Genomic DNA, 10,216 nt, shown 5'->3' with positions numbered 1-10,216 from the left:
ATGACATTTGTGCAACGGGAGGTACACCCTAACCTGTATCAGTCTCTATACATCCCTGTAAAGTATAGGAAGTATAGTCATTGCTCTGCATCATTGTCACAGTGGAGATTAGGTCTGTCAATTCTGTTGTAGTGAAGGTAACAGGTCTTGATCTCTGAGCACCATGTGCCAGGCAAATCTGTTCTCAGGGACACTTCTGAATGGAAAAGGAGTAATTATGTATTGAGTACCTCGACTTGCCAGCCACTTGGTGGGGTACTACTGTTTTATTTAGTCTTTTTGGTTCATTTATCTATTGTGAGACAAGCCACCTAAAAACTTAGTGGCTGAAAGCAACCACTATCTGTTTGCTCATGCCTGCAGTTTTAGTGGGACTGACTGGAAACTGCTCATTTCTGTGCTGTGTGATATTGCCTCAGATAACTTAGCTGGGGCAGGATCCCAGATAGTTGCACTTGGTCTGGCACTTTCAATGGGTCCACATGATCTTGGAACATGAACCTACAACCATAAGCCCAAATGAACGTCTTTCCTTCACAAGTAGCTGCTCTCGAGTATTTGCTATGGATGAAAAGTTGAAAACACATAGAATTTACCTTGTTTGATTGTTTTGGAGATTAAATGAGTTAGCATTCATAAAGGAATATAAAAGACATTATTTGAGTGTTGGAAGAAATTCTAAAGTCTGTAACATAGTTGGGTACCTCTAATCTACAACAGTTAATTTTACATTTCAAAATAACTAGAGGAACAGAGTCTGAAGTTTCTCAACACAGAGAAATGATAATATTTTAGGATATGGGAATTCTGATAACCCTGATTTGATCAATACAAATTATAATACTGTACCCAATATGTCAATTAGAACCCAAATATTAAAATGCAACTAGACAATAAAATCTTCCTAGCAACACTCAATGTCTTCAAATATACAGACAAGAAAATTGAAGCTGACAGAGTGTCCTCAAATTTGGATCTGACTCTAATATACTACAAAAGTGCCTAGAAGAGTACCTGGTACCCAAAAGGTCTTCCATAACATTTCATCTCTTCTAGAGTTGGAGTTTGAAGGCTTGGATGTGAGTCTTGTCTTGCTTAGAGTCAATGAGGAGAGGGAAACCAGGGGAATTGCAAAGTCACATTTCAATAGGAAACCACTAGGTTTACCCTTTACTACTCAGGGTTCAAGCTAGCCCTGCCCTCTTGGTCATTTTTTGATGATTTTCCTGTTCTGCGTGTCTGCTTTCATTCTGTACTATGAACTAAGCTCCCAGAGGACAGAGCCTGTGGCTCCATCTGCTTAGACAGTTCTCTGCTAAGAGGGATTGGGCTGCTGAGACTGGGAACACAGCCTTCCAGAAGCACATTCTAGATAAGCGCCTTCTCTCCTAATAAACGTTTCTCATTTGACTTGCAGCTGCAGTTTCTATAATTGAAGGTGGAGATAGGAAAGTGAGAGCTTCCAAAGGTCATCTGATGACACTCCCACCTCCCCTACCAGACAGATTTTACCTAAATTAGGCTGAAAGTGAGAAAGGGAGTAAATAGGGAGATGTAAGAAGGGGTGTCATCAATTGCCGAATCTCATGCTTGCTTCCTTCCAGCTGCCTTGGTACTAGCCAATGACAAGAAAGAAATGCCTTTTCAGGAAAGGTAGAACTAGCCCTAATTCAACATAACTACATGTTACCCTTTTGCAGTCAGTGGTGTTCCAATGCATTGCTATTGTGCCCCCCCGACACACATGTGCATGAACACATGCCTCTCCTTCACTCTCTGGATCCCCCTCACCCCATACTGCCATTTTCCTCCTCCCTCATTCTCCAGCCCCAATTTCAAGTTTACCATTTGTGCTTCAGGGAATTCAGGATGAGAAAAAGTATCCCTATTCCTGCAGTTTGTCTCCCCACAGTTTTCCTTAGTCTTCTTTTACTCTTACATTTCCTGAAGGCTTAATACATGTTGATGCATTCCACTTTTCTACCCTGCTGAGCTTTGGGGACTGGAAGGTGTATGAGACACGTTTCCCTACACCCACACCTACCCTTCTCTTTGGTCTCTGGACCAGCCAAAATCAATCCCTTTACCTTTGTCTGCATCTGCCCTTTCATGCTTCCTCCCTACTCATTCTGCTAATTTTCCATGTTCTCTCCCTCAATACAAAACTTTACTATTGATACTTTTGTTTTGATTATGGACAAGGTCAATTAGTTCTCTCATTAAAAAAAAATCCAAACAAAGGAAAGAAAAGGGAAGGGAACAGAAGAGAAGGGAATGGAAGGGAAAGAAAAAGACCACTTTTAAGATGGTCTCTCATATCCCACCCTCTTTCCTTCTGTCTTTCAGCCAAATTTCTACATAGATATCTAGATATTCTTTTCCCTCTTTCTCCAATTCCTCACTTCCATCCCCATCACTGTAGTTTACTCTGATAGATCTCAAATGACTTTCAGTTTGTTAGTGTTAGTGGACTTAAGTTGATCCTACTTAATCATTCTTTGCCTTTTGCCTTCCTGCACTGTTGACCCTCTTTGGCTTCTTGCAGTGTTCTATATAGGTTCTTCCTCCTATCTATATTCTACTTTGTAGACCCTTGTGCTTCTATCTGCTTCCTGGGGGATTATCTTCCCTGAGGTGCCAAGCTCAGCTCTCTTTGCATTTTACAAAAAATTCTGTAACATATCATTGGCTCCATGGTTACACAGCCCCTCTACAACAATTACTTTCATATCTGTACTTTTTCTCAGATATTCCCCCCACAAGCTCTAGACAAACAGAAGAATAACAATAGCCGGCATTTATGGAGCACTTGCAATGTGCCAAGATAGGTGCCTAGTACTTCACATTCATTTTCTTATGAAGTCTTCAAAAAGCTTTGTGAGGGCAGAAATTATTCTTATTATCCTCCCTATTTTAATTATTGATGAAAGTAAAGCTCAAATTGCTTAATTAACTTGCTTAGTCCCACTGATAATAAGTGCTTGGATTCAGGTTTGAATTCAGGTCTGTTCAACCATAGTCTTTGTTCTCCAACACATTGCTATACCAGGCAGAGAATGATACCACAATATTCCAGGGGAATGGTGTGTAATTCTTCAAATGGAGAGGTTGCTTGGGCACACAGGGTGGGAATTAGAGGTAAATTTAGGGAGTGATGTGTGTGCTGTGAAAAATTCGGATATGTAGAAATGGAGAATGAAAGACTTTCACAGCTATGGAAATAGCAACAATCAAAGGCCAAGAAGCAGAAAAAACGCATGGTACTCTTGTCAGACAAGAAGACTGTGGTCATTATGTCAAAATATTTTCTCACAGCAATATAGAAGATAGAAGTGAGAGAGATACTGAGGCAGAGAAATAATCTGGGTGGCTACTACAGTAGTCTAAGGAAAAGGCAAACGTATCTTGAACTAGAGCCATATACTGGGCATGGTGTGAGGGGGACAGATTCAGCCAAGTTTTAAAAGGTAGCAGAAGAGCTCCTAAAGGATGAAAGAAAAGAAAAACCATGGCAAGAATAATTAGGAAGGTTTACTCTAGATCTTGATGCCCAAGATCCTCCTCTTAGGTTCAATAAGGGACAAAGATAAAGTCATGGACCAGAGTATATAGTCTACAGCATTAAGAGGAGGTAAGGATTGTCAGTTCCCTAGGAATCTGAAACTGACTCCCAACGTTGGAGTTAAAAGGTATAGTGATGGCAGAGGTACTTTGCTGACTGGAAACTGAGTTCTACAATATATTCAATTTTGAGGACCCATAGTATTTATTCTAAGAAATGTCCACTCATAGAAGTTGAATTAATTGGCCAGTATAAGGAAATGAAGACCAGGCCTGGCTGAGGGTTGGTGAGAGAGAGAGAGCTACTCCCTATGCAACTCTGGGATCCCCTTCATGCTGGGTCAGACTTCTCTTCAGAGAAAGGTGTGGATGAATGAACATTCAACTATTCTCAGGGGCCTAAAATAAACAGTGGGATAGGAATTTGTGGTAGGTGGGGGAAATTACAACTGAGGACTGAGGAACTTTTTTTTTTTACTATGCTTTGTTTTAAATAAGAACATTTGACTTTTGCAAACGAAACCAGACTATACATATCACCAAACACCCACTCGAATTGCTAATATTAAAAAAACTGATGACACTAAATTTTGCTGAGAATGTGGAACAACGAATATTTTCTTATACTGTTGGTGGGAATTTAAAAATCTCATAATCACTTTGATAAAAGACCTAGCAGTTTCTTTTAAAATAAAACAATTACCTACACTATGACCCAGAACTATCACTGCTGGTTATATACTTAAAAGAAATGAAAACATATATCCACCAAAATTTTATAAATGAATGTTTTTATAGAACTTTTATTCTTAACAACATCAATCTAGAAACAGCTCAGGTGCCCATCAGTAGAATAGAGAAACAAAGGATGGTATGTTCATATAATAGAACACTACTGAACAATAAAAATGATGCAATTAATGATGCACTCAATAACATGGATGACTGTCCAAAACACATGCTGAATGAAAGATGCCAGACATGAGAACATACTAAGTGATTATATTTATATGAAGTCCTAGAAAAAGACAAAATAGATCTATAGTCAAAGAAATTAGAACAACGTTTACTTCTTGAGGTTTAAGGGTGAGGAATAACAGAGAAGGGGAAAGAAGAAAGTTTCTGGGGTGGTTGCTGTAGTGGGAATTCTGAAGACCACCTCCATGTTAGATGATTTGGTAGGATTCACAGGATTCAGCATGTAATCATACTCATGGCTATGATTTATTATAGTGAAAGGATACAAAGAAAGTTCAGCAATGAGAAAAGACATGTAGAGTGAGACAAATGAGGTGTAAGCTTCCAAAAGTCCTCTCTCAGTGGAGTCACACAGTGCGCATTTAATTCCTCAACTGTGACAACACTGTGAAATGTTGTCTACCGGGGAGCCCATTAAGGATATAATGTGGAAGTCTTTCATTGGGGACTTGTCAGATAGCCACCCTTTTGTCTAGTATGTACCCAAATCCCACACCTCCAAAAGGAAAGTAAGTATGAAGCATAAACCATATTTATTTGCATAAACGTGTGAGGTACAGTTAATTATTCACACCATGGAATTGTGGAAACTCTCCCAAAATTTAAATTCCTAGATGCCAGCCATGTGCATCTTTCAAAGTATAACAGTCAGACCTAAGTTAACTATTTTCTGTACAGTGACATTCTTCTATATCTTGATAGATTTGGGTAAAACAAGCATTTGCATTTGTTAAAATTCAGAGAATGATACACTTAAGATTTTTATATTTAACTGTATGTAAACTTAACCTCAGAAGAAAAAGAACCTAAAAACAATTTTAATGCTATCATCAATATACATATCAATATTGATGATAACCATATTTAGTGATGGGTATAATGGTGGGTGGAACTTATTTTGAAATGCATGGAAACTTAGATGGATTGATGGATGGATAGAAGAATAAATATCTGATAAATTAGCCCAACAAAATGCTAATCATAGGATCTAGGTGGGGCATATGGGCATTACCTAGGACATGTGCTGTATTTCATTATATTTTCAAAAAATTTAATATTATTTTCATTGCAATTTCATAATAAAATATTGAAGAAATAAAATATCTATGAAGCAACATTATTCCCTTTCTAAAAGCCTTGGTTTGCTTCTCAGCATTCAAGGCACTCTAATCTGATCTCTTATATAATCATCAAAAATCTCACTGACCCCAGTAGAATTGGCAAAGCAGCAAGGAGAACAAGTGATAGTGGAGAGAGCGTAAATAGCTCTATCTTCCCATTTAGGGTGACTAAATTGCTCTAGTTTTCTTAGGCCTGGTCTGGTTTAAAAATGAAAAGTCTTACACCTTGGGAAACTTGGATGGTTGGCCACCCTACTGCACTTTCGAATCCAGCTGTTTTGTGAACTTCTTTTCCATTTGTGCCCAAGGCATCTGTCACCTATTGTTTCCAATTCATGTCATAGCAGGTTTAGGGGCTTTGAACAGTTTAAGGTCTGGCTCTGAGCCACTCATCCTGCTGTCTGGGTAGATTCTGCCCCCTGCTGGTGATAAGGTGCACCTGTTATAGAACCTCTCCCACAGAGTTCTGTACCTTCAGTGTAGTGGCAGATGCGTCTGCTCCTTTCTTTTCCACACCTCATTGCAGTCCTGCTCATCCGTGCCTGAAATCCCACATCCCCAGCATCTCCACGGACACTGAAGCACAGCCCTTGTTCTCTGGTTCCTACTGCCAACTCTGACTACAAACATTTTTCTGCATCCTGATAATATAATAACACTGCCCACCAGGAGGCATCTGGGTTCCATTCAGAAAACTGAAAGGATGCCTCCACAGCAGGCAGGAAGCTGTACACATCCAAAAGGACCAAGAAACAGATGCTTATAAGTGACAACACCTGGACAAAAGGAACAGCCAGCCCAAGGAGGGTGGGCTCCAAAGATACAAATGGCTGCTTATATGTTTCCAAGAGAGAGGTCCACAGAGAAGTGCACTCTTTCTGCCAAATACTATTCTGGCAGAGTGCCACATCCTTTAAAATATATGACTTTCCAATACTTTTGATAGCTCTGTAGTTGGCCTGATGCCTTTTGATATATTTCCTTCTGCTACACATGCACTGGGGGTGAAGACACATCTGAAAGAGCCAAAATATAATAGCTTTAACTATGAACATTTACTATCCTTAAAATGCTGAAATTTGTGCTTCACATAAAGCTCATTTTAACCCTCACAGCAGCCCCAAAATGTAAATGAGGTTATTCCCATTTTACAGAAAACTGAAACACCACGTGGTTAGGTTTCTTATCCAAGGTCATGCAGTAAGTCAAACAACTTGGACTCCAATCTAAGAAATCAGACACAAAAACCTGAATTCATAACTGGCATCCCAAAGAGATCCTCCATCTTAATTCCAATGGAAGCTCTCCTGCACACAGTCACCATGAACTTCATAACATACTTGAGACTCTTCTTTTAGTCACAGCAGAATTTGGCAGTGAAAATATTGCTCAGTGCTCTCTCCCACTCTGTCTTTCCAGTCTATCAGCTGCAATCCAAAAATTGTCAGAGACCAGAAACAGAGAACTTTAGCTGCTATACTTCTTACTGTCAATAAGCTTAGTATACTTAACTCATTGTGAGTGTAACACTTTAAGGGTGGCATTTGCCCTTACTACTGTCCCACTGTATAGCATACCACAATTAACTTGCTAACAGCTACTTGGGCAGAATCCCCTCAAAGATTCCTGCAGGAACCTTGAAGTTTACAGAGGAATGATTCAAAACAAATGCAGTCTCTCTGCACTAGAGAAGACAATATCTTTATAGAAGCCATCATTATCAACCACATTCCTGCAAAAAACTGTGAGTCAATTACTAAGGAAACAAACCCTAAGGCATTCTGTTTCCAGGTGTCACTCTCTATGCAGGTTTGCTCATTTCCCAATGCTGGGTTCTCTGCCTGGTCTGCCTAGAGTTAGGTGTCTAGATCCAGATAATTGCTATGCAGAACTAGAGGGTAGAATGGAAGAAGTCTGGACTTGCATCAGAGACATAGGCAGCTCCAATATTTGCTGCAGTAAAGGGTGAAGGGCCAGATGAAAGCTATGAAAATTCTCTTTCCATCTCAAGAGTACCCTAGAATATATGAGATTCCTCCACCGGCAAATCCAGAAAAGTCCAGTGTCAGTCCCTATCAGGGACGAGCATTTTATATGTTGAAGATAAAGATGCTCCATCTTTGGTCTGGCCATTAAGCCACATAAATGTCTGAAGGTTATTTATAGAAGCCCTCAAGGCATCCTCATTCTTGTTCCTGACTTAAAGTTACTTGAATTTTATCCTTTGGGAATGTACATTATCGGCTCCATAATATTGATCTTGATCCTATCTCTGATCCTCTTGGGTCTTAGGGTTTGGAGTGATTGAATTGGTGCTGGGATTTCAGTTCACTCCCCAGAGTGCTACCTTGGTGATCTGTTCTCTGGTTGCAGCCTCTAGGAACATAATTTTTACTTCAGGCACTAGGATTTCTAGATAAGCCAGCTCATTCATGACCTTGCATTTTGTGGGAAGAGGCAATCAGACACCCATTCTTTCCCCCTTCTCCTGCTCTGCATCCAAACCTAATTATGTCAAGCACTTCCACAGCCAAATAGTTCTGGCTGTAAATGTGCTGTGATGTTCAATCCTTCCCCTCTCTGACTCTATGACCTGGCAATTATTGGCAGGGAGAAAGAGGCTGATAGACATCCAGGGTGACCCCAAGAGCCACGTTGGAGAATTTTTCCTCGATACCAAGTAAACAGCTACAGAAACACTCTAAATTCTCTTTTGAGTTTCCCCAGCAGCATTATAAAGAATGGATCATGATCAACCATAACATGAGGGAGGTGTTGAGGAGGGTGGAAGAAACTTAATGCTATGCTGCAATGCCAGCTGAAGGGTGACTGCAGAAGATTGATGATGCTTTCTGGTGCATCTATTTAATTCATCTTCTAAATGCCAGTATAGACACACTCATCCTTCTTTTGCTGAAGTTCAGGGTTGGAGGAGTTAAGAGATGAGGAAAACTAGTCTCAGTTTTGTCTGGAATTCTGAAAATAGAATGGTTATTCAACCAGTCTAGGGTTCTTAGAAACCTTAATATGTTCTCCAAATAGTTTGATCAGTTTCAACACGAAGAAACTCAGCAGCTGTTCACAATTAACCAGGGCAACAAACTTCAACAAACCCTAAAACTTCAAAATTAAATCCAATAATCCCTGTGTGAGCCCATACAAACCTCTTTAACAACCTGCCAGACATTAGAACCCATTCCTTATTCAGCTGACCCCCATTAGACCCATGTGTAGGGAATTTAGACCTGGAAAGTTACTTAGAATCATTTTGTCCAATTCATCCTGATAGTAATAGCAATATTGAACCTCCAGAAGAGAAAGGACTAGCACAGGTCACAAATCTGTCCATCACAGAAGGATTGTTTAAATCAAGGACTTCTCCTGAGTTCCAGCTTATTCCCTGTTCCTGATGCTACCTTTGTATTCATTCATCTAGAGAACAGGTACTGGTATAGTGATTCCCTCTTTTCTGGGTCATCTTACATTGCTGTGTCCCCAACATGGTCAAGGAAGCCTCTGGCCATTGTTGCAGCATGCCATGACACTTAGAGGACTCATGTGTCAATGGCTGTGGTATGGAGTTCAGCATAAAAGTGATTGGTGTCATAAGACAGATCAGATACATTGTGGGAGAGATCCTGCCCCACCTAGGAAGACAGAATGAATCATTCCTGGGGACGGGATGATCTTCATTGTTTATGGATCATCTTTTTTTTTTTTTTTAGAAAGCTTTATTTTAATAAATATAAATTTCATAGGTACAGCTTTTGGATTATAGCAGTTCTTTCCCCCATACCTGCCCTCTCACCCCCACTCCCGTCCCACCTTCTACTCCCTCTCCCATCCCATTCCTCATTGAGATTCATTTTAATTATCTTTATATACAGAAGACCAACTCTGTACTAAGTAAGGATTTCAACAGTTTGCACCCACACAGAAACACAAAGTATAAAGTACTGTTTGAAGACAAGTTTTACTGTTAATTCTCATAGTACAACACATTAAGGACAGAGATCCTACATGGAGAGTAAGTGCACAGTGATTTCTGTTGTTGATTGAACATTGACATTCTTATTTATGACGTCAGTAATCACCTGAGGCTCTTGTCATGAGCTGCCAAGGCTATGGAAGCCTCTTGAGTTCGCCAACTCCAATCTTATTTATAAAAGGCCATAATCAAAGTGGAAGTTCTCTCCTCCCTTCAGAGAAAGGCACCTCCTTCTTTGATGGACCCTGCTTTCCACTGGGATCTCACTCACAGAGATCTTTCATGTAGGTCATTTTTTATGGCTCATCTTTCAAGAGAATGCATTGCTTCCTTCTAGCTCCATATCAAAGCCTGTTGAACCTTTGTATCTGCTTCATCTCCACCCCCAATATCCAGATCTATCCACACCTCAAAAGACTCTATCTCTAAAATTTTGTAACTCCATGGGCCCTTCTGCTCCTAAACCTATACCAAGTTTCCTAGTCTTCCTATTTTCTTGCTCAGCTCCTCCTGCTCATCTGCTCCTGAACCCCACAGGGCTTCATGCCTGAGACACTCTCTTAATCTA

At 40.1% G+C, this 10,216-nt stretch overlaps 1 pseudogene; it reads left to right on the top strand.

Annotated features, from left to right (window-relative positions):
• Positions 1–482: 482 nt before the first annotated feature.
• LOC103351886 (ATP-binding cassette sub-family E member 1 pseudogene) overlaps positions 483–10,216 on the top strand; it is a 59,686-nt pseudogene continuing 49,952 nt past the window's right edge.

The sequence above is a fragment of the Oryctolagus cuniculus genome, chromosome X, assembly GCF_051225735.1.
Source record: "Oryctolagus cuniculus isolate XC-2025 breed Fujian yellow rabbit chromosome X, ASM5122573v1, whole genome shotgun sequence".
Lineage (NCBI taxonomy): Eukaryota > Metazoa > Chordata > Mammalia > Lagomorpha > Leporidae > Oryctolagus > Oryctolagus cuniculus.
The sequence above is the reverse complement of the archived record's forward strand: the minus strand, read 5'-3'. Positions and strand labels throughout refer to the sequence as shown.